Genomic DNA, 27699 nt, shown 5'->3' on the forward strand with positions numbered 1-27699 from the left:
TCTTTAAGCCAGTTGAGGGTAGATGAAAACATTACATGATCAAGTAATGTAGGTTAAAGTCAGGTCGTTGATTGACAGGTCCAGGGGGTATTAGTTGGTTAACCAATAAATGTTATAACTACCCGAAAATTTACACATTGTTTGTTTACTGTTATTTAAATAAATACCTAAAGATGCAGACTATAGATAAGAATAATAAATGGCTGCTTTACAAAATAGGTGATGCAAAAACCATTTAACTTCTACTAACCTAATCGCAGAGAAATCAATGTTGCGATTCAAATCCAATCTAGAGAGCAAAAAACCGGCCAAGTGCGAGGCGGACTCGCGTTCCAAGGGTTCCGTATATTACACAATTTTTAACAATCAGTGCCGGATTAAGATATTTTGATGCCCTAAGCATTTCTAGGTGCCCCCTCTCCCTAGGGTCATCAAGATTACATTGATTTTTAAATTGAGAGAAGTTCATTGCCGCATTACAGCTGAGAATGGAAATCAGTCACATCATTTTATCACGAAAATTGACAGTGCCGCAGCAGTAATGTTGCAACAGAGTACCTAATGCTGTTGCAGTCGCCACCCGAATGTCACCTTTATCATAGCGTAGAAAGTAATAGAAACGCGAGCGAAGCGAGCGCGGAAATTTTTCGGTATAAAAACGCAATATGATAGACAGTTGTACATTTTTACTTTTAGTATGGAAATCAGTCACATCATTTTATCACGGAAGTTGACAGTACTGCAGCAGTAAAGTTGCAACAGAGTAATGTTGCTGCAGTCGCCACCCGAATGTCACCTTTATCATACCTTATAAAGTAATTGAAAACGCGAGCGAAGCGAGCGCGAAAACTTTTTGATATAAAAACGCAATTTTAGTTTTAGTCCCAACCAGGCGCGAATCCAGGATTTCATACAGAGAAGGGATGGGACAGTTTTCTATTAGCCTAGCTTCGCATAGGGCTCGATATTTAAGGGTCTCAGCGAAGTTGTTTTCATGCATAAAATATGCAAGAAAGCAGAGAGCTTGGAATTGAATTGGCGAAGTGTGAGAAAGGCAGTAGGCCCAGGTGCGAAAGAGGAAAGCTTGGATTTGGATCCACGCCCAAGTGTAATTAAGGCAGAAGATCAACTTTGCCGTAAGGCAGAAGGCCTCGCATAAGACCTAACGCCGAACCGCAAAAGAGTGGGTTGAAATCGAATCTATGCATGTAATCACGACTCTTCTACTGCTACCGATTGTTTCCCAAAGAATTACGCGCCATTATTTTTGCAAATTAGCTTTTGGACAGCTAAAAAAATCGTGTGGTAAAAACGATGTGTCTTTCCCTAATTTTAAAATTTGTTCACCTTTTTCAACCTGGCATTTTGGTGCCCTCCCTGAACGTGGTGCCGTAAGCACGTGCTTGTTTTGCTTATTGGTTACAAAGTCTTTATTAATTCAACCATTAAAGTCGACGAGTACAAAAAACTTTGAGCTAGCTCTCAATTTAACATATTTTTTTAAACATTATTTTTAATTTGACCTTACAATTACTCGTAAGTAGGTAAGACCGTTAAATATTTAAAATGATTATCTTATCAGAAAATTATCACCCACTATCAAGAAAACTACTACTCTAAGTAATCCGGCACTGTTAACAATGTATTTTTTATGTGAAACGTGAGTGAAATCTCTTTAAAAAATCCGTAGGGGTCGGATCAAAAACTGTAATTAAGTCCGACTCACGCTTGACTGTACATTTCTAATAGGTTTTCCTGTCATCTATAGGTATAGACCTATTTTATGTATTTTTTTTTTAATTTAAGACTTAGTAGTTTCGGAGATATGGGGGGGGGAATGGTCATTTTTTGCCTATTTTCTTGAATAACTTCTAAACTGTTTATTCGAAAATTATAAAAAAAATATATTTGAGATCCTTACAATAAGCTCTTTCATTTGATATGTAGCATGATATAGTTTGAAAAATTAATTTTTTTCATTTTTTCATTTACCCCCCAAAAGTGGCCCCCATATTTAAAATTCATTTGTTTACGTTACATGTCCGTATTTGGGTCACAAACTTACATATGTGTACCAAATTTCAACTTGATTGGTCCAGTAGTTCCGGAGAAAATCGGCTGTGACAGACGGACAGACAGACAGACAGACAGACAGACAGACAGACAGACAGACAGACGCACGAGTGATCCTATAAGGGTTCCGTTTTTTCCTTTTGAGGTACGGAACCCTAAAAAATAGGTTTTTAAAATGAAAGTGTGCAAAATTCGAATTGAGCCAGTTCTCTAACGTTTATCAATCACGATTAACTTGCATGTATATTGTATACTAGGAACTCAAAATGTGCGTAGTGCATACAATCGAAAGATAAGACTTTCTGAAAAGGGCAAGGAACTCTTATCAAAGCTGTTGCGGCAAGCACTGCTTAGGTGCCGCAGAAACTGAATAGCTAATGTCGACTTTGGTTATATGGTAAAATAATTTTACATACACCACAATTATTTGCTAAATAAATACCTTATTGAACGGAACCCTAAAACGAAAACATATTACTACTTCACATTCTACTTTTAAGTTGTGTTACGTATCGTTTTCTTTTATTGAGGTATGCAGTAAAGAGTAGCTATTGTATTGTATTAAGCAGTTACACTACACGGTTATGGTGTGTCTAAACTAGTTAAGCATTGTTTAAGAAGATACTATGGAAATGAAGTAACAGTTGAACAGCACTAAATCAAAGACTATTTGGAAACGAGAACGATCGCCAAATAAGGTAACATGGACACAATATAAATCATAATACTGGCTTGGAAGCGACGTGCATAAATGCATAGTTGATGAAACTTGGCACCCCTGGAACTATGAGAAAAGTTTAAATTGAGAATTCTGAGTGTTTTAAATGGCAGATGAATAATAGTGGGGAAGTGTGGAACGGGTGCTTTGAAAGTCCAATCACGCCACTAATGTAAATAAATGTAAAATAATAGTCAATAATAATAGTTTAAGATGGCAATGGCGATTTAGATGGAACAGATATGACAAAATCGTGAAAGTAAAGACATTCAATAGAAGCTAAAGCGAACATGGTCAGTAAAGCAGTTTTTGAGTTATGTATCGCAAAAAGTCTAGGTACTTCCTTTTGCTTGTTATGTATGTGATAGGTAGTACCTATAGCTACTTACTTAAATACTAATAGCGCCCGTTCAAAGCATCCTAATGTGACAGTATGGTAACTATTATGGAACCCTAAACTGACCATGGCCCGACACGCTCTTAGCCGGTATTCATTACAGCAAACTGCGCTTCGTGCAAAAAGTGGTTTAAATGAAGTCATTACTTATGGTTGAATGTCAAATCCGGATGCAATATTACACATCACAATCGCCGTGAGAAGTGGTTGCGCCCACGGCCTATCACAAACACAAGAATAAATACGCAATAAATAAGCTACATTATTTAGCTCAGAACTATGGATGACTATGGTACAGTTAGTGCGGCGCAGGCCCGCTCTCATTGGTCAAGACAAACGACGTCGTAAATTCCTCTGATTGCCTTAGAAACATTAATAAATATTGACTTGACTAGGAGAAGACGGTGTAAGTTGACAACGCCTCAAACGTTACATAATATTATTATAGGTAATAATCTTATTATGTCATAGGTAGGAGATGAACGTTGCGTTGATGCAATTCTATAATGATGCAGTAAATGTGTGTAGAAAATATCCATTCTCACTTAAGCTGCACTTAAGTAACTTAAATAACCTTTCTAGAAATTTGAGATCGGTCGTTTTATTTAATATTGTGCTTATAAACTGTCAGAATAAACACAGCGACAGCCAGAGATTACAAAGAGATTATAACTTTTACAAAGGACAGAAGTAAGATAAGGTTACCGACTGACGTAACCCTTAAAATATCAAATATCAAACCAGAACATTGCGGTTTACTTTGCGCACGTTTCATGTATTGCAGAAATGGTATTCAAGTGGGTTCACCTTTCAGAGACTATTTTATTTGTAACAATAAACAGTTCAATGAACTGAAATCGAAATTTAGTATTTAGTTAGGCATCCTCGTATGTTCATGCCTGGAATTGATTCTAAATACCTAAGTGATGACCACGACGTTCAATCAAATGAGGACTATAACTACTGGAACACTGCCAATAAGTCAAAATATAAACGACAACCGAAACGAGTACCTATATTCCGTTTAATAAAAAATCAGCCATAAGAAAAATTTAATAACGATGCTTAAGTTAAATTACGCAGGTAAGCCAAAATGCACAAGAAATTATACGTACAAAATTAAGACAAAATTTAAAAATGGTATGTGTATACCTTAGGTACATCTCAAATTTGTATGCCTGTCGGCGAAATCAAAATCAAAATCAAAATATACTTTATTCATGTAGGCCTAGCAACAAGCAATTATGAATCGTAATTAATCTTAATCTAATTATCAGAGCAATTTATTGATGTTGATATTATTCCATAATAAAATTGGATTATTATACATATCAAATTTAACACTAAGAATTTCACAAAAGGATCGTCAAACATTAAAAAGATTGTATAAAAAAAATACTAGTCTAGCATTTCTAGAATAAAATCTAAATGTAAAAAAAAAAGCATAAGTAACAAAAGAAGTAGATAGTATTACATCGGAATATCCATTTCCTCATCAATAATCAAATATACCTAATAAATAAATAATCATTTCGAATAACAATTAATCCCACGTTGTAATATCATTCATGTAGTCTTGTGTGGTATAATAAGCTTTAGAAATAAGTTTACGCTTTACATAATTCTTAAATTTATTAATAGATAATTCAGTAATATGGTTTGGAAGTTTATTATAAAATCGCGAAACATAGCGTTCTCACCAAAGAATATAATACTCACTAGGAGAAGAACGGTAACTCCATACAAAAAAATGTCCCCAACCGTTTATACGTTTATACTAGTGGCGCCGTCGTTGTGTACAATGGAACTAAAGTTGACAACCGGTTTAGCCTGGCGGGTATTGGTAGGTATAGGTAGTAATTCTGTTGATAAACATATTTGTTATCTTCATATCACGAAATATATGAAAGATGCAAATATTACCCCTTGTTTGTGGTATTATCAATTGATTTAAATAAAAGGCATATTTATGTTTATAACATTGTATTAATTTATTCGTTAAAAAAATGTTTTACATATAGAAATATACACTGAAAATTAAACCCTGACAACTTAATAAAAAATAGACATTAATAAAGCGCATTCACAAAGTTTTCAGTATAATACAAATAACTTTAGGCATGCCTACCTATTACACTTTACACACACAGATACACTACACTTTACACACGGCATTTTACACAGATTTCCAACTTGTATTCATACATTTCTTCACGGTTAATTAATACGCTTTCCAGATGCGTTATGACGCGGTTCCTTCTGACCCAATAAAGCTACGAATTTCACTCAAATATGTATCTTCAACAGCCGTTGCTCCGCATTTAGCACATTTTCTATGTGCATTGCTGTAATCCATGTAGGTACAGACTTACAGAGTCTTAAGTGGTAGTACCGCTACGTTGTATTTATTATTTAAAGATTTAATAAATAAAATTTTCGTTATGAACTTTAACCACAGCAGTTGGACAGAGTCATTGACAAATATATTTTTTTTATTATGGTGGGTAAACGTACCTACCCTCCATATATTTTATGAACATTGATAAAGACAGTTGGAAGCAAATATTCATTATAAAACTTAATCGCGTGTAGTTAAGTTTTAAGTGTTTTAAGTCATGTTTTATGATTAATAATGTAAAAAAATCGTGAAAATTTAAATCTTAGTTGGGAGCAATGTTGCTGTAGAAAAATGATTTTATTTTGATTACTGGCAACTTTTTCTAGGAGGCCAAAGCACACATAGAAGCTTCAGGCGCATACATGCGCAATTATTTGGGGACATAACTTTCTTAGGAAGTGAACAGGCCTTGGTTCTCACATACTTTTTATATCAACACTGTTACCTATGTTTACAAAAATCATTTGACTTTGTCTTGATGATCCCACATTTTAAACTGTGCAAGTAAGCCAAATTGCACGAGACATTACTTTCGTACAAAATCAAGACAAGGTTGGAAAAAAATGTGGGTCCCGAAGTTGCATAATATTATAATATTTACTTCCACTGTGTGATTAAAGTGTGTTACCCACATTAGATATTTCGATATCTGATAATGGACAATTTAAAATAATCAACATGAAGCAAAACACCTTTTTTGTCCATAAACCTCTATAATTATCTAAAATGAATAAAAAAGAGCCCAAAAGTCCAGATGTCGAATACGAACTGGCTTCATAACAGGAAAGCGTCTCAAAGTTGAAGGGCCACCTGCCGACTCTGTCGAGTCTTTGCATAACGAAGCGCAATTTATAGAGCGGTACCACGTAGGCGTACTGCAGTCGTCCAGACATTGCAATGTTATCTCCTTTGGATAGAATGTGAAGGCACAGCGGTACCTTATTATGAGTGAAGTCAACTTTCAACAACGGAAGATAATATTTTGTAATGGATTATATCTCAATGTTTTCTTTATTAACGGTATTAACACATTTTTGTTCACACTCCAACATATTGGAGTGTGAACGTGCTCTCGCGAGATCAATGAAATTCACAATTTTTTGCACGTTGTAAAAGTTTGATTCCCATTGATATTTTCTGCACGAAGATTAGGGTCTGCTTCTTTTCCCTGCATTGTTGTTCAAACTGTGTCAATCACAAGTATCACAACATTCACAACGTTTCTATTATTTAGAAACGATATTTTCACATTGTAGGTAGGTACTTACCGGGTTGCGTTTCTTTTCTTAACAAATAAGGAAGAAGCCAACGTATAGGAAAAATACCTGTAAGTATAGTGAGACTTCTATACACCTAATGTTACCTTTGAGAATAGCATATTATTTATTCATATGGAGGAAATATAAATAGTATGTACCTATGTATATAATTGTATCACTTAAAAGCGAATAATTCAAAATAATCTAATTCAATATTCTAGTGCGAAAATTGTTTTCGCTTCCCGATATATAGGGACTTATTTTAAGTAAACCTTAAGGTTTTATTGGTGACAGAATCTTTATCTGCAACTCGACTCTACCAACGCAACTGTCCACTGTCAGCTCCGTCGAGGATTGCGAGAAAATTTTAAATGAGAACTAGTTTGAAATGTGGTTGTTGATTGTGTATTTAAAGCTGTGTTTATACGGCGACGTCGACAGCCATCCAAGATGTCTGGGAAGTTGATATTTATGCTAAGAATATGGCATTTGTTATGACATATTCACGATGAGTCACCGATGCTTATAAATGAACTAGGAAATGGAAAACTAATAAAAGATCACTCGAAGGCTAGGCTTTAAAGGAGCTATTTGGCTAAGTTACGGTGTCTGGTAAAATGGCCTTTGTTCCGATTTGAATAGGCGCCAATATTATTGCCGTAAAGTCGCACACCGTAGTTTATATTAGCTAAATACGATTACCATGGTTTTAAATTATGAAGCTATGTCATTCTGTTGACAAAAACGACAGTAGTGTTTACTCATGTAACAAATTTTAATTGGAGACACATACTTAGGTAATGTGTAGAACAAATTTATCACAGAAAACTAATTTAATTAATTAAGCAAGATCGATATACATACCTATATTACGTATTTACAGAGAGATTGCCCGGTACTGATTTAGATATTGATCTAAATAGAAAACATTGCTCATAGAATAATCCAAACTTATTTTACAAAAGGGCCCACATCAAGATTGAATTGATTCATTAGATATTTGATTAACCCATAGATATAGCCCCGAGATATGCAAAACGGGACACGGTATCTTTGAGCGGATAAGTCAGATATTTACATTTACACGTCCACATAGCATGTGTTGGTCGGAGGCACAGTCCCGCACAGTTTGTAGATAGTTACTTAGTAAGTGGTTCTGAAAGCGAAGATGCCCTACTCGCCACCGAGTCTCACCACTTAATATAAGACTTGTTCAATCAAACTAATTTATGCGACTAAAAACCACGCCAAAAACCTTGGTTGTACCAACACTACTTGGGTAAGTGGTTAAAATAGTCTTCTCTTTGATATTTTCGTAACCAAGTAACGGACTACGAAAGAGCAAAGTAATTACCTATTTGTCCAAAGAATAAAACAAATTCAATATTACAACTGCAGTAATCATTACTGTTAATTGGAACTAAATAGGAATTCACTGGTTTGAGACGGTTACAAAAAGGTGTCATTTTTTTAAGAAACATAAGTCTCTAATAACATTTCAAAAGATTCTTAGATAATCACCAAGACATTTTTGACAGGTCTTAATCAAGTTTGTTTTTTGTCGACAGCCAGTTACGTTACGTTTTAACACAGACACGATGGTGAATTTCATTACTGGTATATTTTAGACAACAAAAAAAACTGTTTTTTATACGTCAGAATTAGATAGAAGTTTGACGTTTAAAATAATACTTACACTGCGTCAGGGGTGCGAAACTCCTGACTTCGGTTAAACTCGGCTCCGCTCGGCTCAGCATTGCTCCGAGCAATTATTAGGTTTGGCACCACTTGACTTCCTTTTGCGTGCACGACCACAGATAAGATAATCACTTGATTTTTGACAACCCTAAATAGCCGAAAGGGATAGTGCCATATATTAGAAAGGGACAGCATGATTCGACCCTGAACCGCTGTCAAACTTCGTTTTTGTAGAAAGTTTCCTTTCTGTACGGTAGTACTATTAATTATTCTGTGACTGCGTGGGCTATTTAAAATCTCTGCAGACTTTTCTTGGTCTAACTTTAATCATTATATGAATTATTAAGTGTTAAATTTAGCGACAGCATTCTATGTAGATACTTATATACCAAATGAGGCATAAATCGTATAAGATAATAAAAACGTAAAATATCTACAAAGGGAAAGGATGAGCTGAACAACTTAGTTCATGATTCACATTAGGTATATGTACGTCATTTAGAAGTAAACAACACAGCACGTAATACACGTAATAATCCAAACACGATAAATTAGAACTTAAATCAAGATGAATTTATCACGAGAAAATTGGAAGCCAAACCAAGCAAAACAATTAAGATTGGAGACATGAAAACGTGACACAGCAGGTGAAGGCGCGTGAGATTTTGAAAATAGAGAGGAGACTGGATTTCTTTGACGTTTCATCGTTAGACATAAGCTCTCACTTAACGCCAGTCACGTCCCTGATAGTGTGACGATGGGTCTTGCTCAAAACGTCGTAATTTCGAGCAATACCGTAATGCTAGGGCGCCAGCTCGGTAGCGAAACGTGAGCGATAATTTAACGAGAACGGTACTCGAATATCAAGATCGTTTATGTATCGCTTATCGCGGATCGCCGCGGTCGGAATTTAAGGTCGTATCTTCGGCGACTGAGCCGCAATCTATGCAAGGCATCAAAGGGCCTGATAGAGATATTTGCTTGGCAAATAACAATGCTCTGTACCATTAGTTAAGAACTCACCTTAACGGTTTTATTTGTTGTTATTATTTGTGACGGTGCACGGTATTCATTTAAATTGTATACTTTTAATAAAATGGGTTGTAAAATATGACGTTCATGCATGAAAGTTAAGTAGGCATGGCTCACTGAATCTGTTTAGTGAGCCACGCCTACTTAACTAAATCCTCATGAGCAACTTTCATATTAGCTCGGCAAATTAGCGATGTCGGTAATATTAAAAAAAAAACCGGTTGATACCTCTCAGAAAAATCGTAGCAGTAAACGAAATTAAATTGCACCCAAGTACGATCACGGTTCAATAACACGACACTCAGAAAACAGTTACAGCTAAAATTAAATGCAACGAAAAAAGTTAATTACCATGAACGCAAACAAACCGAGAGCATTGAACGTGGTATAAAAATGAGAATACAGGAGGCAGTTAACTCTTGTTAAGAACAGAGACAAAATTCGGAGTCACCAAGGTGATGCAGTTTAAAATAAAAAATAGGTATTTTGCCTTCGCTTTCTCCTAGTGCGAATAGTTAGAAGTTTAAGCCTACCATATATAGAGAATCGCATTAATCATTTTAGTAAGTAGTCAGGTCCGGTATTAAGCAAAACTAGTTTGCGGACAATTTCAGCAACCTGGCGTCGGTATCATATTTGCATAAGTAAAGATTTTTTTTATATTTTAATTTCTGTACTTATAAGGTACATGAAAAAGCACGTATTTGTCCGTTCATATTATATTGGCACGAGCGAGACGCACGATAATTAAAAGACATCATTTAGATATCATTCTGATGTCAGTGTACGTCTCTTATTCAAATCGTTTCTGTTACAAATTTTCAGCCCCCTTCTCTACACCATAGGGGATAAATTTTCAAATGCTTAAATTACTTTCCTTCTTTTCTAATATTGTGTCTTACTATAAAGTTTCCAGTAGCTCACTCAAAAAAAAAAAAAAAAATTCGTTCCCGATACACACTTTTATTCCCCTTTACTTCATCAGGAGTTGAATTTTTCAAAGTTACTACGTATTTTTATATTACACGTCATAAATCTGATGTGCAAATTTAAACTTTCTAGCTTTTTGTAATTTTGGTTCTGCATTGATGAATCAGTTAGTCAGGATACACATATTACCTATATATATATACAGGGTGTCCCATAAGTGACACGTCACAGTGACACTGGAGGTAGACCAGGCCAAGAGGACCCAAACCAACTCAACATGACCCCAGTAAAAGTGGCACGGTTTTCGAGTTATTGCCAAATTAAGGATTTTCATGAATTTTGACCGTTTTGAACATTGTTAGTGCCAGTGTGCACCCAAAAAGGTCTCAAAGTTATTTTTTTTTTATGTGTACGACATCATGAATAGTTAATTAAGATAACTAAATAGGCATTTTATCGTAAAACAATGTAAAATGCAAAAAAGCACTGGTTTAATCTTGAATTAAATTCACGGCGAAACATTAATTTAGACTTTGACCACCTGTCGTGAAAAAAAATTACTAGAAAGTAATGAGCAAATAACGTCAAGATCGTTAACCGGATTTAAACGTTTATGTTATTTTAGTTATATAAGTAATTATCATATTAACTGAATCTCAGTTATGAATTACTAACCCGATTGACCTGCTTTATTGCGCCAATTACATTCTAGCTGAAAAAAAAACCGATCTTATGAGAAATCTTATTAAAGACATGTTTCATATTAACCATTACGTCACTCTAATTTTGAGTAGCAAATTAAATAGTATGCGCAGTACGCCATTGCATTATTCTTCCAAATACAATTTAGATCGATATCCGCGAAGAAAGTTGTGTAATGCGACTCCATTGAGGTCTATTACGTCGGATTTTCACGTCAATTACACGAGCCGTGCAATTATTGATGTGTATCGATAAATCATTGTAACATTAGGCGATGATTTTAAGACGAAACAGGAGCTGAGTTTTAAATATTTTAGGTAAATATATCCGTCTCGCTAACGGAAGCGGCACCTAAAAGTAGTGCGATAAGGACAAGGCGAAAAATCCTGCGTAAAAATCTCAAAAATCGAGGTTTCGTCGTTTCCTCCTCCAAAACTTAACCAATCGTAACCAAATTTGGAAATCGAAATGATTATGAAATTATCTGTGTCGGACCGTTTTGCTATTTTGGCTAATTGATATCAGTTTTGAATGCCACGCCTCTCATTGCGGCATAGTCAATTAGGCCATTTTGGCCATTTTTGAAGGGCTCTAGCGCCTTAAAAAACAAAAATATCAAAAAAAGCAAAACGGTCCGACACAGATATTGACAATATTAATCTGTGTTGAAAAAATCATTGCTCTAGCTTCAAAAACCACGGAGGAAAACGAGGAGTACGTTTGTATGGAGAAATGACCACTCCCGTTGGCTCTTAATTTGAAATTTCAATGGCCGCGGCACACGTCGTCTCGGCTTTTCGTAGGTAGCCATTGTTTAAAAAAGTTCCGGTATAACTTTGCAACTTCGGAAGAACTCAACTCAAATCAACTTGACTATTTTATCCTGATCGTTCCTTGTTGTGACTAAAGGTGCAGATCATTGAGTAAAATTTAGAGTAATTTATCCATACACTCAATATGAATACCGGCGCCAAACTTGTTTCCAAACACAAATCTACTGTAGCCATGAGTAATTAAAAACAGTTCCCTACGCCAAGCGTCGATAATAATTAGTTAAAAGTTACGTCCCAGTTTTTAACTACGGGAGTCATAAGGTCGACCGATACCGTAAATCGATTAAAGCGGCACAGATTCAACAGTAAACTAACAACGATTTTGATTAATCTTACAGAATTTCAAGCACGCCAATTACTTTAATAACCGGAACGATATACAGACAAATAAGGAATCTTTGAATCAGGTATTTAAAACACGAACGCATGATACTTTTAAAGCAGGACCAAAAGCAGATAAATGTGAATAAGCGAACCGTTAGTTGGTACGGAGCATGAGATTGCCTCCCTAGAGATCCCGCATGTTGAAAGACAGGTACCACCTACCGACACATACGTACCTATAGTACTTAGACAATTCGAAGACTTAAGCCGCGCCATTCTGTTGCGTCTAAAAAAACTACTACTTTATACAGGATGTCCCTAGCCATTGGACAAAGCCGAAATGTACATATACATTAGGGTACTTAGAACCAGTATACAAAGTATCATAACAATCGGTGTAGCGGTTACGAAGAAATTAACAAATTACGATTTTTTTACTTTGCAGCAACCTGTATGTCTTAGTAGCTCCTAGGGCTTCCAATACCGGGATCCCGGGATCCCGAAATACCGGGATCCCGTCTGTAAAAACGCATTTTTCAATACCGGTATTTTTTTATGCAATACCGGGATCCCGGTATTTTCAAAAACAAGGAAACTGTGCCGATTATACCGTTTAAAATCCATTAAATTGATTAAATTCGGTTGTATCAAGAATATTACTTGCCCATTTAATTAAAGAAGATCATTTAATTGAATCAAGATCGGTGCATATGCATAGATAAATATTTGGTGATGAATTCTGATGTTCAGGATATGATATTAATATAGTTAGTTCTTTAAATTATATCAAAGAGTGGAAAGAAATGAGCAAGGAATTGTAGTATGGCAAACGAATTTTTGGTGGCATATTTGAATACCTATAGTTGGCTGGTTTATTAGGTTGAACTAAAAATGTGACTGGTGAAAGTGGTGAGGTCAACAAGGCGGATAAAATTATTGTTAACTTGGAGGGTGAAATGATAATAGGGAGTATTACTGCAATGTTCTGCCGCCAGAGTGCAGCACTAATTTGTTCAGTAAACCATAGAGTAAGTTATACATACTACGCCTTAACCAGTTTTTTGACATGTTTTACTATGACATTGATGCATCAAGGCGGTTTGTTTACAGGTGGCTTACCGCGAAACGCGAAAATCTAAATTTCGTTATCTGTTTCTCTATCGATCGAATAAGCAAGAGTGATAGAGAGGTAGAAACCGAACTTTCGATTGTCGTGTTTCACGGTAGGCCATGTGATTGAGTTAGTTAGTGACGCCCTCTATGCAGAGTTTTGCGTAATATTCCCTATTATTACAGATGGCGATTATTGTTTAATATCCTAAGCCAAGGACATACATATCTGGTGTTACAATGAGCCTTTTTTTAATAAAACAAAAAAAAATTAAGCGATTCATAGTCAATACCGGGATCCCGGGATCCCGGTATTGACTATGAATCGCTTAATTCCTGAGTTAATAAATAGTATGAAACCTTCTTCGACCGTTTTGATCGACGTTTCGTTTTGTTTGACCGTGTTGAATTAATTAGCCAATTAGCTAAGTCTACCCATGTATGTTTTAAGGGAGTTCCCTCTGCCAACAAACTGCCCTGCAGTTTGGCAGAAGAAAAAAATCTGTATAATAGGGTTTTTTTTTTATTTTTTTTATTTATGACATTAATAAGATTCTGACTTTTGACAAATGTCATCATTGCCGCACATTTTCAAACAAATTGTCAAAATCACTGCCAATGATTAATAGTATGTTTCTTTTTGCTGTCGATTATTGGAAATAACTTTTGTTTGATTTTTAGGGTTCCGTACCCAAAGGGTAAAACGGGACCCTATTACTAAGACTCCGCTGTCCGTCCGTCCGTCCGTCCGTCCGTCCCGTCTGTCTGTCACCAGGCTGTACCTCACGAACCGTGATAGCTAGACAGTTGAAATTTTCACAGATGATGTATTTCTGTTGCCGCTATAACAACAAATACTAAACCCAGAATAAAATAAAGATTTAAGTGGGGCTCCCATACAACAAACGTGATTTTTGACCAAAGTTAAGCAACGTCGGGCGGGGTCAGTACTTGGATGGGTGACCGTTTTTTTTTTGCCGTTTTTTTGCATTATGGTACGGAACCCTTCGTGCGCGAGTCCGACTCGCACTTGCCCGGTTTTTTTTTATCTTTTGTTCTAATTAAATAAATATTACCGTTAGAGCATTTCTTAGAAGTAACCCTAAGGCTAAGGTCACCCTGTATATCTTGAATAATTTAAATTGTAGGTTTATTACGAACCATTGTAATATAACATAGTTTCATTTTCATTCCACTCTTCAGAGGCATAGTACGATACGAGGTACGAAGTGCATGGTGAGCGCGTTTAGTGCATCAATCTTGTGGAATGAAATCTGTGGTAAGATCGGTTCGGAGGCAGGATATAGAGCAGTCTACGTAGAATTGATGATACAGTACGCGGCACTGACATAGACAAAAGGACTGTAGTACTAACAAATACATACTGCTTGTTACATCAGAATGTGGACGGACGCGGGGCCTAAGAACTAAAACCGTTACTGTTTGTGAATTGTGATGTTTGTCGCATTCTATGAGAGAGAATACACACACACTACTGACACTACACTACTACACATGTACTACAGTATGGGGTTCTTCAAGTAAGGAGTGTACGTAGCAGTCGTTACAAAATCCCACCTCTCTCTATGACATGGTCCAATCTTCAACGGTACTTTTTATATATTTAGATTAATTATTGAAAATAATCAAATCTAATTTAAAACGGAAACAAGGTGAATATAAATATTGTTTTAAAATGGTTTCTCGTTGCATTATTTATTACAATTGGCAGCAATCAGGTTTCCTATCGGATGCCGCCTTATCACTCCGCAACTAGGGCAGGCAACCGTTACCCTGAGAGCCTGCAGATGTAAATACACGAATTTTCTGTGCGAATTAAACGATATCTATTCATTGTGAAAATTTGCTCTTCAATTAATAGCATTAATAAAACTAAGGACGTTGGTATATTTCAATCACTAAACCGACCGCAAGCAACGTTGCACGTTGCGTCGGATACGGACGATGCCACTGTCACATAACTCGTTTAAATGTGTTGTTGCGCGATTAGAAGATTTAATCCGTCACTCGATTTATCATTGAAATTGACAGTGATATTTATTACCAATTTCTCCCCGCTGCATTGTTGCACCAGCAACTCTGAAGCAGTAACGCAACTGCAGTCGCAATCTGAATGACACCTTTGTAGTAGTTAAACCTTTCGACGTGACAAAAAGCATGTTTTTTATGAATTTGAGAGGCTTGAAATTAAACGTTTGTATGTACACACTACACAGTCACGCTTCATGACAGCTTAAAAATTTATCATCAGTGATAGTTCATCTTAGACATATAATAAAACTAGCTGTTGCCCGCGACTTCGTCCGCGTGGAATCTTATCTTCAACATTTTACATCTTTAGTACCTATAATTTTCATATCCAGGCAATGTTGAACTTACTTTACATTTTTAGCAAGTTGTATGAAGTTTTAAGTCAAGTGGATTTTGATGTTGGTTGCTGAAATTTACTTTTCTTGTGTTCTAATAATAGGTACACCCTTATACAAAGAATTCAAGTTCCGCACTCAGAAAATATCTGATCTCCATACAAACTTTCAACCCCTTTCTCACCACCTTGGGGGATGAATTTTCAAACATGCATAAATTCGTTTTCATGTTTTTTTATTTTAATAACTTTTTTTTTGCAAAATGTTCAAGTTCCTAGCTTAAAATGAAATTTACACCCCAAGACGAACTTTCATCTCCTTTTTAACCCCCTTAGGACTTGTATTTCCAAAAACTTTGCAATTACTTTTTTTTGTAATCGGGTATTATGTCTTTCTAAGACGTTTCAAAGCATTTGTAATGGATTCAAATTTTCAACCCCTTTTTAACCCTGTTAGGGGATGCATTTTACAAAACGCTGAAATAACATTTCCTGTCTTCTAATAATATCCCTAAATACAAAGATTCAAAAATGATAACTCACTCGAAAAAATGTTTGACATCCACACAAACTTTCAACCCCTTTTTCACCACCTTAGGGGATGAATTTTCAAAAACGCTGTAATTGGTTTTCTTGTATTTTAATAGTATATCTTTCTACGAAGTTTCAAATTCCTAGATTAAAAGAAAACTTTACCCCCATACAAACTTTCATCCCCTTTTTAACCCTGTTAGGGGATGAATTTTACAAAACGCTGAAATTACTTTTATTGTCTTCTAATAATATCCCCAAATACAAAGATTCAAGTCCCGCGATCGAAAAAATGTTTGATATCCATACAAACTTTCAACCCCTTTTTCACCACCTTGGGGGATGAATTTTCTAAAACGCTGAAATTAGTTTTCTTGTATTTTAATAATATATCTTTTTACGAAGTTTCAAATTCCTAGCTTAAAAGAAAACTTTAACCCCATACAAACTTTGGACCCCCATTTCACTCCTTTAGGGGATGAATTTTGAAAAATCCTTTCTTAGTGCACCCCTACACCTTATAAGGAATCTAGTTGCCAAATTTGGACTTTCTAGTCCCAGCGGTTTGGGCTGTGCGTTGATTTAAGTCAGTCAGTCAGTCAGTCAGTCAGGTCTTTCACGTTTATATATTTAGATAATATATATATATATATATATATATATATATATATATATATAATATAGAAGATAATATCTTTGCAAATGATTGTGACTTCTTCTGGCAATGCCCGTTTGCTCAATTGAAGGTGGACTACTTATGTAAAATTTTGTTCCAAACAAAACAGGAAATTCAAACATAAACCATATTTTAAGTCCCATAGCCAAAAAATCTGGAACTTCCAGAACGTTTAACACGTCTTTTTTTTTTAGTTTTACATGTAAGTATTAGCCACGCTCGTAAATTACCACATTTACTTGCGCAGCAGTCGGTCAATCAAGCTGTTACGCAATGTAAACTTACAGCTTATACGTGTATTAAGCAAATGGTTTAAGAGTAAACGTAGACGCATAACGCACATGTAACTACGGCCCAGTTTTTACGTTGGTGTCTCATAGTCGAACTGTGATCTTTGACTTGTTTTGGCTCGTGATGGATTGCACGCATGTGTAATTTAATAGATACATATATTATACTAATCGGTAATTTAAAGACATGTTTTGCTTCGCATTGTAATTCAAATGTTAAGACATCGAAATAATGACGATGACGTGTAGTTATGATAAGTGCAAAGGATACCATAGTTTGATGTCATGAGAATTTTATAAGAGTACCTATCTTAGAACTTAATTTCATGTAGGTATGACCAGATAAAATCAAACTAGTGGGACTAGTCAGTTAGAAAACATTAGCATTTAAGCAAAACGCCAGCACAGGTCCTACTGCCGTGTCTGCATACATTTGTATACCCTTATACGTAAACAAACTAACCGTACCAATGACTGGTAGTTTACAGTTACATTCAGATCAGCGGTATTTGAGAATTCCGCAACTGCACATTGACGCCACTTTGTATTAGAAATTCCGCCGACGTAACTATATGCTGCCGTAACCAATTGATCTACTATATCCAGTCCACTCTGTAGACTTTGAAACAAAACGTATCGTTAACAAAGCCTACGGGCACAATTTGTAACACCTACTGTAACTGGGAAGGAACATCGACTTTATAACTCAAATTAGCTACTTGTTTGTGTGCATTTTCAATTGAATTTTATACTTACTGTGTTCCTGCCGGCAATCAGGTTGGTGTAAATCATTCTGTTGTTAGTGCAAAATGCAAATAAATCACACAGCCAGCAACATTCACTAAACTCTTAGATAGCTTAGTTTAGGATGATGACATTAATTTTGGCAATGTTTCATTTGTGAAAATATTTAATTATTAGTTTAATTATTGATATTAACGATCAGACTGTGTTGTTGTCCAGTAAATGAATGCATATAATGTATGTCTTATACGACAAATATATAACTGGAAACTCGGATTCACGACGTATGACGTATTCCGCTTGTATTTGACATTCCAATCTATCGATGTAAACTTACGATCGGCGTACGTCAACATTCACGACTGCTTTAGACCATAAACCAATCTGGGACTCGTTGAATAACTTTTGCAGACCCTTATGTGGTAGCTGGGCTTATTTTAAATCATCGTCATTGCACTGTCAACCCGCGACAAAATAATTTAATGACTTTATTTTGTCACAGACGAAGCGTAGGTAGTCCAATTCCTTAAGCTTTCGATTCGGTGCCGCACCCGCGCTTTTGAAACTGCGCATTCATCCACTAAGGCAGTGGATTAGATGCCAGTCAGTGTAGTAGACCCATTATGTTCTTATGACAAAGAGTTCAGTTACAAAATACGGTTTGGCAAACTCACCTAAATAGTGCGCCGTATCATAATCGTACCACCATCTTGAAATCTGTAAACAAATTAATTGTAAACGTTAAAATATGTACAACATTATTGAATTAAACCAAAAAAATGTTAATTGGATTTAATTTACGGACTACATTTATTAAAAAAACACACACCGTCTGTTTAATTTATAATAAGAACTTTAGAAATATCAACAACAACAACAACAACAACAAAAAGGATTTGGGGACAAATTGAAATGTTTTGATACATTCCATGCCAATAATCGTAACCACTGTTACTCCAATATAAACAGGCAATCGAGGAAAATTAAGCAACCTTTCATAATACATGACGTGAGCAAGCTTCGTGCTTCCTTTATCTTGCTAAGTAAACGCTGCCAAGATAATAATAGCGAAATAATGACAATTCCGTGCTGTGTGTAAAATCCTACAATTAGACATTCGTGGGACTTAGTATTTGTAATTATTCTACCGGAGGTACCGGGAGACTAACGGAGGTGAGGTCGAATGTCTGCATGTAATTGTAAATAGATGGATCCACTACCTAACGGTAGAGCAAAAAACGCAAAGTGATTAATGACAATTATAACGACAGAAATAGGTACCTTATCTAAGGGACTAAATTATCACCAGTCAAAGATTAGAACTATTACCCGAAAACAAAACGAAAGCGATATGTTAAAAGCCTTATACGTCCATGATTATTTATCACTGTCTCAAGTCACACATTTCGACAACCGATCATCAAGTTTTTATACAGAAATGTCATTCGTTATTCTTTAAACAACTGCGCATGAGCAGACTTCGCCTTCACACATGCATTAGTGGCAGAGGTCGGGGGTCAGCTGTTACAAAACTATCATTCATTCAGTGTACGACTTGGGAATCTGTCCTTGGTAAGGTTTTTTCATGCAATGCAAGTTCAAAGATAACTTATGTTTATTTCAAGCAAGAAATCAAAAGAATCTTAGTACCTAGGTAATTACTAAGATACTTCCTGACTAACAACAGCAAAACAGTTAAAACACAAAGAAATTAAACTATGGATAGCTAACACAAGAAGCTATAATCTAATCGATCTTAACAAAACAATTTCACAAAGGTTTTAATTTTGATACAATGACCTAGGCAAGCAGGCTCGCATTACTAAACTTTTTATTATATTGCTCTGTACGATTGCGGACAGCAAACCGCAGTTTTCAGAGCGTCTCGTTCTCACAGGGTTCTTTATCGCTACTTGTTGTAACACTTGAATGAGAAATAACCCGTATTTCGTTTACTTAAACTTCATTTTCTAATGACCGTACTTAATGATGAAATGCAGGGATGCTGCTGAATTAAATATAAACTGTAACAAAAGGCTATAAAGTTAATTATTGAATGATGCTAATATAGTAAATAAGATGCTTTGTTTAGATACCGGCGCTATTGCTCGGCGTGGTCAGGTTTCCTCGGCGCAATAGATCTTACATTTCACATAATTAGTGAAATACTGAGACAAAGTTAAGATTCGTATTAAATGTCGTTAAAGAATATGGTAATATCAAATTTCAACTTGTAAGAAAATGTGTCAGTGTAGAATCACTCAATCGTTTCAACGAGTAATAACAAATTTAAGAACGAGTAATAACCATAAATTTACCACAAAACTCCTACATTATGGCTTCAAATTACCACAAATTATTGGTTCCAACGGTCCAATGCATAATTAAACCCGAAAACGATAGTCGACCGATTAGAGGGGGCGATGGCCAATCTCCCAACACTGATATAGAAATAGTTCCGAGTCAGTGACTGCTGATCACAACGTGATGACACTGATGACAAATGCAATATGACGAAGACAAAATGTTTACAGTACTGGTCAATTATTTATATTTGTATATTACCTTTTCCGAAACTTACTGAAATGTTTTTGTATAATAACAGATTTGCAGAATTAGAAAGACTATCCCCCCTCTTTATGAATTGATGATTTTTTTTGACAAATAATCAAATTTAAATACTTAATCAACCATAATCTGGCTGCCACACTAACGGTTGACCGGGTTAACCGATAAGGTAGGAATAATTGACTGAGCAAAAGCGAAGGTCTCCGTTTCAGCTTGGGCAAAAATTATTTCGTATATGTTATTTCGTTTGGCACATAGGTATTAGTGCGAGCGAGATGTATAGAAAGTAATTTACGTAATAGACGTAAACGCCATATGTCAATGTTGACACTTTCCGTGCCTCATGGTACGGGTAGAGTTCGTATTTTTTAACTGACTCTCGTGAGTGAAATTTGATGAACAGGTTTATAGTTTTCATAGTCTATTTAGCTTTCGTACATATTTCAAAATGGCAGAGCGGATTCGCGAACCGCTTGAAGTAATAATACCTTTAGTTTTTAGAAATCATTATTTATTTCGTTTTGACTACTGCGTCATGCAACGTCTACCTGGATGTCTACAACAAAGTTATTAGTTATTGGCCAATAATGAATAATCACTATTATTAAATAATGTTACATATATTTTCTCTGAATTTGGCCAGAGTATACTTGAACTCTCGTTTAAGCTCGTGTGCAGACTTTAAGTAAGTTTCCTAATTCGATTGTGGAAGAATGTTTTTTCCTTAATTTATTTAAACCAATACACACGATGGTGTGAGGCAGCAGAAATCAATAGTTAAAAATCATTAGGTACGGTATCAATAATACATCAAGTGTGCTGTTCCGTTATCCGCACAAAAACCTGTAGTGGGTCAATAGCACAAGACAAGACGCGAGACGTGTCTCTGGTTATTGGGACAAAGCTTAACTCTTTTTTTAGGGTTCCGTGACAATACCTTTCTAATAGAGTTCGTATTTCTATTAATCGCTGGATTTTTCGTGGGTGCCGTTCCCTGCCTGCAACTAATGTAAAAGTTTATGGCTTGAGACTTAGGCCACGCAGTCCGAGAGACTTCTATACGTTGGTATTGGGTACATATTGTTCTATTTCGACTGTTTTTTCAGAAGCTTATTAGGTACAACTTAAAGTTACGAAACCGTCATTTATTATACGCAATAAGAAACTTGACAAAAACACGATAAGAAAATATATGTAGGTAACAATCTCGATGAGGACATATTATAAATTTATAACGTCAATAACGTGTACAAATCAAATATCTGGAGTGACATGAAATTTGCAATTATATTATTCATATTAGGCTTAAATAAGCAATAAAGTCATAAAGTCGCTTAGACAGTAATAAATATTGAATTTGTTCCCGACAAATCCGTCACAGTGTTTTGTTCCCGCTCACGCTTTCTGTGAAATGAAACCGGGCCAGGTTATACCGGTCCTTAGGGCTCCGCGCAACTGTACTTGGTTGGTGTAAGTATGAAACTGTCTACTTGTTAAAGGCAACTTGGAAACATAGGGATACATCGGTTTTAGTGTATGAAATGCTTGAGTGGGCGAAGCAAGTCATGGTTAGTGTAGGTCTTTTCAAAAGGTTAAATGCCTATTGTCTGAAAAAAAATTGCTTGCTGGTATTGCGGACGGTTTCTTTTGTCTTGTAGTGGTAGTGGTGCCAAAATTATCGGTAGGGAACTGTTTTTGAAAATGTATTCGATAAGACGCTGAATTGGTTCTGCTCAGTTTTATGGACAACTTGCCACTGCTTCAAACTTCAACATTTATTCAGCAAATAGGCAACAATGAATTTACATACTTACAAGCAAAAAAAATACATCAACAATTATAAAATACAACTACATACTTAACTGCAACTACCAATTCAAACTAACGTATTACAATTACTTAGAGATGTATATGGTCTCTTAATGTCGAATTACATAAGAAAACTATATAATAATATTAAAAAAAAAAACAGATACAAAAAAACAATTGTGTCTAAGTGTTGACTTACTTTGCCTCATAAGCTACGAAATAAAAGCATTTACGTTCCACAAAACCTACAACGAGAGAGATAGACAGGTGGTGCATCATTCATAGTAATAAATCACAGCCATACAGAATGAACATTGCTTAGTTCTCAGAAGTGAAATTAATATGGGCAACGAAAATAAGGCGGTTTATAGGTATGCGAGTGTAAATTACTTGTACCAACTGAATACAGTGATACTGTTATGCGCCGACGCCGCCGGTTGGGTGGGCTCACGACGTCATCCGAACCAGTCACGGAGATTGACGACTACCTGCCGGACATTGCAGGCTGCCTGTGTGACGTGGATTTCCGTCAAGAGGGATGTAGGAACCTCTAATGATAATTGTTCTGCGGTTGACTTAGGTTCTAGCGGAAAAATTAAGTAAGGAATGTCATTTTACGGAGAAACACCTTCCGTGATGGTGGAGCGATGGTATTTAGAATAAAATGTAACAAATGCTTCGGATATGTCTGCTTGTTTCATATTTACATACTTTTATCTAATAGCATTTATAGCTTTGCGATTATTTTAGCAAAGCAACATATTTTTTCTCAATATCGTTAAATCTAATCCAATTACCGTGCAGTTCTTACGTCAATATTGCAGAATTTCTCGTTTGCAAACAATATTTCTCAGTCGTTTGAAATGAACGAGACAGCTAAACGCTCCGTTTATGGTTTTGCTGTCCTCTTTCCATCCATATTCTATGTTTTAACCGCAGTGGTCTACACGAATATAAACAGCTTTTTCTGTAACGTTTAATTTCTCGAATTTCAAACGCAGATTTATGCAGGCATTTAATCCAGTGTGCAAATAAAACAGTTATTACAGTTGACACTGGGTAAAAGCAATATCAAGGATTTAAAAAATGACAATTTGATATTCCAAATACTCCTTGTGTTGCTTGATATGATGTGACTTAGAGTTAGACCAAGAAAAGTCTGCAACGATTTTGATAGCCCACGCATTGTAAGTGATATTGTGAGTTATATATAAGTAATTTCATAGAAGTTTGACGTTCAAAATAACACTTGCACTACGTGGGCTATCAAAATCGCTGCAGACTTTTTTTGGGCTAACTCTACTTACCTTCATTAAGAGGATAGTGGACGTCCGCTTCTCCATACAAAATACAAACGTAGTCCCCGTGACTCCTGAATATTGACATTATGGAAAATATGTTTTACCCATGCAGTATCTTATCTATTGAATATTATTTAGCTATGCTCCGTTGTTTGACTTTTTTAAATTTTCTGATAATTATAGGAGTTAGGAGCAAACAACAAATTCCATACAAATGTTTAAAAGCTGCTTACTCTTATAATATTAAAAAAAAATACCAAGCGGGAACCACCCAATCAAAAAGTTAAATGAATTAATTAATGGTTCAAATATATGGAGTCGAAATAAACGAAAGAAATTACACACCAGGCGGCAATCGAGAGATGGCGATGAGTAATGCAAAAGTATATGCCATGCCACTATTCTGAAAAAAATTGTACTCAAAGCGTTTCTAAAGGAGCTCAATGTAGACTACCCATTACTGTGAACTGTTCCGCTAGCAAAAATAGAATAAATGTAAGAAGAGATAGAATGCAAGGTTATTTCGAACACAATACAGAACTATTTAAAGGTAAGCACGATCTGAATTTGCCCAACAATCGTATAGCGGGTTTTGTGATCGGATTGTCAAGTGACACTGGCGGTACAATAATAATAGCTAATCGAATTACGGACAAAAGCCTGAATGAAAGTAAAACAGACTTGAAGATAATGTCAAATCAATGATATCTCTACTAAACTATACCCACGTGCGAAAGAAGGTAACTAATAGTAATTATTTATAAGCAAGATAAGCAAGCTATGTTATAAAAAACAGTATCGCAAAAAACAAATAAATAAATAAACACGTTATATCTTCAGAGCTACGCAGCATATAAATTGAGATAAGAGTGAAAATAAAAAAACCGGGCAAGTGCGAGTCGGACTCGCGCACGAAGGGTTCCGTACCATAATGCAAAAAAAAAACGAAAAAAAAGCAAAAAAAAAAACGGTCACCCATCCAAGTACTGACCACTCCCGACGTTGCTTAACTTTGGTCAAAAATCACGTTTGTTGTATGGGAGCCCCATTTAAATCTTTATTTTATTCTGTTTTTAGTATTTGTTGTTATAGCGGCAACAGAAATACATCATCTGTGAAAATTTCAACTGTCTAGCTATCACGGTTCGTGAGATACAGCCTGGTGACAGACGGACGGACGGACGGACGGACAGCGAAGTCTTAGTAATAGGGTCCCGTTTTACCCTTTGGGTACGGAACCCTAAAAACAAACTAGGCCACTATTACGATATCAACATAAGTGTGAATCACGCATCATAAGGTCCTATCTGTAGAACTATAATCAATCAAACCGCGAATTGCAAGTTTACGTCATGGAATAGCGTTATTGTGTAGCCACGATCGATTTCATGCGTCGTTGTGAGATCTTGACGTACCACGATAATTTGTAGCGATCTATTAAGATGTCTCATGGTTGCCGGTAGCTGGTCTTCACAATGGTCCTCTTTGTGCACTTTAATGAATTTCTTTGAGTGCCTGAAGCTGATCATTAGACCGAACAATTCGGCAACGAAAGCCAATTTGGTGGTGTAACTTCCTGTAAGGCGTACCATTGTCTCTTCTTCATTTATTATGATGTTTTTTTTTTCAATGTACTTTCATTTTATTGAATAGACATCATTTATTGTAAAATGACATAGCCTACGTAACGTTTTATGAAATTCACCATTTTAGTAATAAGGCCTTATCCCTAAATCTGACACTGTTGTGTATACCTAAGTGTAATTATTTTATCTGAATTAACTAATAAACAATTCAAGGTTAATTAATTTAATTATTCTGAAAATAAATAATTTCATTCATACATTCTTAACTAAGCCCCAGAGTAAGCTCAAGAAAGCTTGTGTTGTGGGTACTCACACAACGATACCTACATATAATATATAAATATTTTAAAATAGAAAACACTCATGACTCAGACAGAACTATCTGTGCTCATCACACAAATAAATGCTCTTACCAGTATTCGAACCCAGGACCATCGGCTTCATAGGGTCACTCCCCACTAGGTCAGACCGGTCGTCGAGCTAAAACTGAGGTAAAAGAGCACCAAACTGTTTGTTAATACCACAACCTTTTTGACAATCCAAAACAGATAACTTGAGAACCTGCAACATATGTCACCGTCCACAAGCGGACGATAACCGTAAAAGCAGGCATTTTCGATTCCGTTCGTGGTTTGAAACATCTTATTTGAGACAACGACCAACAGTACTTAACCCCGGTGTCGAGGATTCTATACGGAAGGGTTCTAATCGATTTCCGTTAAGGTTTCGAGTCCGCCCACATTCGCAGCTAAACCAGTGGGACACATACTATCATATCTTGCAAGAGTTAAGAGCCAACGGGAGTCGTCATTTCTCCATACAAACGTACTCCTCGTTTTCCTCCGTGGTTTTTGGAGCTAGAGCAATGATTTTTTCAACACAGATTAATATTGTCAATATCTGTGTCGGACCGTTTTGCTTTTTTTGGTATTTTTGTTTTTTAAGGCGCTAGAGCCTTTCAAAAATGGCCAAAATGGCCTAATTGACTATGCCGCAATGAGAGGCGTGGCATTCAAAACTGATATCAATTAGCCAAAAAAGCAAAACGGTCCGACACAGATAATTTCATAATCATTTAGATTTCCAAATTTGGTTACGATTGGTTAAGTTTTGGAGGAGGAAACAGAGGAGTACGAAACCTCGATTTTTGAGTTTTTTACGCAGGATTTTTCGCCTTGTCCTTATCGCTCTACTTTTAGGTGCCGCTTCCGTTAGCGAGACGGGTATATTTACCTAAAATATTTAAAACTCAGCTCCTGTTTCGTCTTAAAGCTAAATACGAAAGAAAAAGCTCTGGTGGGATATGGCAAATAGTAACAAAAATATTTAATGGTTTGCGTGACGACTATCAAGATAATCATTATATTAATGAGAACTAGAAACATTTTATTGCACCAATTCGTTTAATAATCAATTGGTAATCTTAATTTCAGGCGCAGAAGTGATTAATTTATTAGTTTTCAACCCTTTATAGGTGTAATCAGTAAAAGTTAATTCAGTCGACGAGTTTATATCTGTGTACCTCAATATCCGCGAGCCGGCCGCGCTTAACTATTAGCATAACTAGAGAAGCGCGGGCGCAGGTGAGCGGCTAACGGAACCGCGTATGCGCTTTATCGTCGACACATCTTCAACTACCAGACATTAAAACCTCGACTTAACTACTACTCAATAGAACTCAATTTAGGTAAACAATACACTTGCTAAAGTCGTTGCAATAATTTATTCGTAGTTTGGTTTGCGGGGCTGAGACAGCACGCCGCTGTGTGTCAAACAGATTAAAGCATCACTATAAATTGTTTGTTTATTGCGTTCTGATATCTTTTAGAACAAAAAGTTTCATCGGATTCTCTAGCGAGACCATAAATTGTTTTATTTTATAGTTATTGCAAAAGCGAAAGCTACACTTAAGACGCATGGGTTTAATTTTGTGATAAGTGTGATATCTCAATCATAATCGTACCTGTTTTGGAATAACTTTTCATGGGTATTTTTTTAATCGAACTTTCTAAGTTACATTCAGTATACTTTCTTGGATACAAACAACGAATATACCGTAAGATACTCTTACAATTTTTTGCATATAATTTATTTAGGTATAATAGATAAAATTTAATGTCGCATCACAACACTTTTTTTCCAACACGTTATGCGATGCGCACTATTAATGTAAAGTAAGTATGTGCAATTTCACGCCAGCTGGCCATGTAAGTGTTAACAAGAGCATTAAGATATCTGGGTAACTGTGGAACATAATGTAAGTGCAGTTCTGAAAGGAAAACTCGTGATGTCGAAAGTGAGCGTCGAGTCAGTAATATATTGTTATGCCATGTA

At 35.8% G+C, this 27699-nt stretch overlaps 1 protein-coding gene and 1 long non-coding RNA gene across 2 annotated transcripts in view; both read right to left on the reverse strand.

The window, feature by feature from the left end:
- LOC134805539 (uncharacterized) overlaps positions 1-27699 on the reverse strand; it is a 624519-nt gene that overhangs the window by 574190 nt on the left and 22630 nt on the right. The gene's annotated exons all lie outside the window — the stretch shown is intronic.
- Positions 1-27699, reverse strand: part of LOC134805461 (cadherin-99C) — a 146945-nt gene that overhangs the window by 77532 nt on the left and 41714 nt on the right. The window contains exon 2 of the mRNA XM_063778765.1: positions 18776-18818. The gene's annotated coding sequence lies outside the window, so the exon portion shown is untranslated. The remainder of the gene's footprint in view (positions 1-18775; positions 18819-27699) is intronic.

This window comes from Cydia splendana, chromosome 2, assembly GCF_910591565.1.
Source record: "Cydia splendana chromosome 2, ilCydSple1.2, whole genome shotgun sequence".
NCBI lineage: Eukaryota > Metazoa > Arthropoda > Insecta > Lepidoptera > Tortricidae > Cydia > Cydia splendana.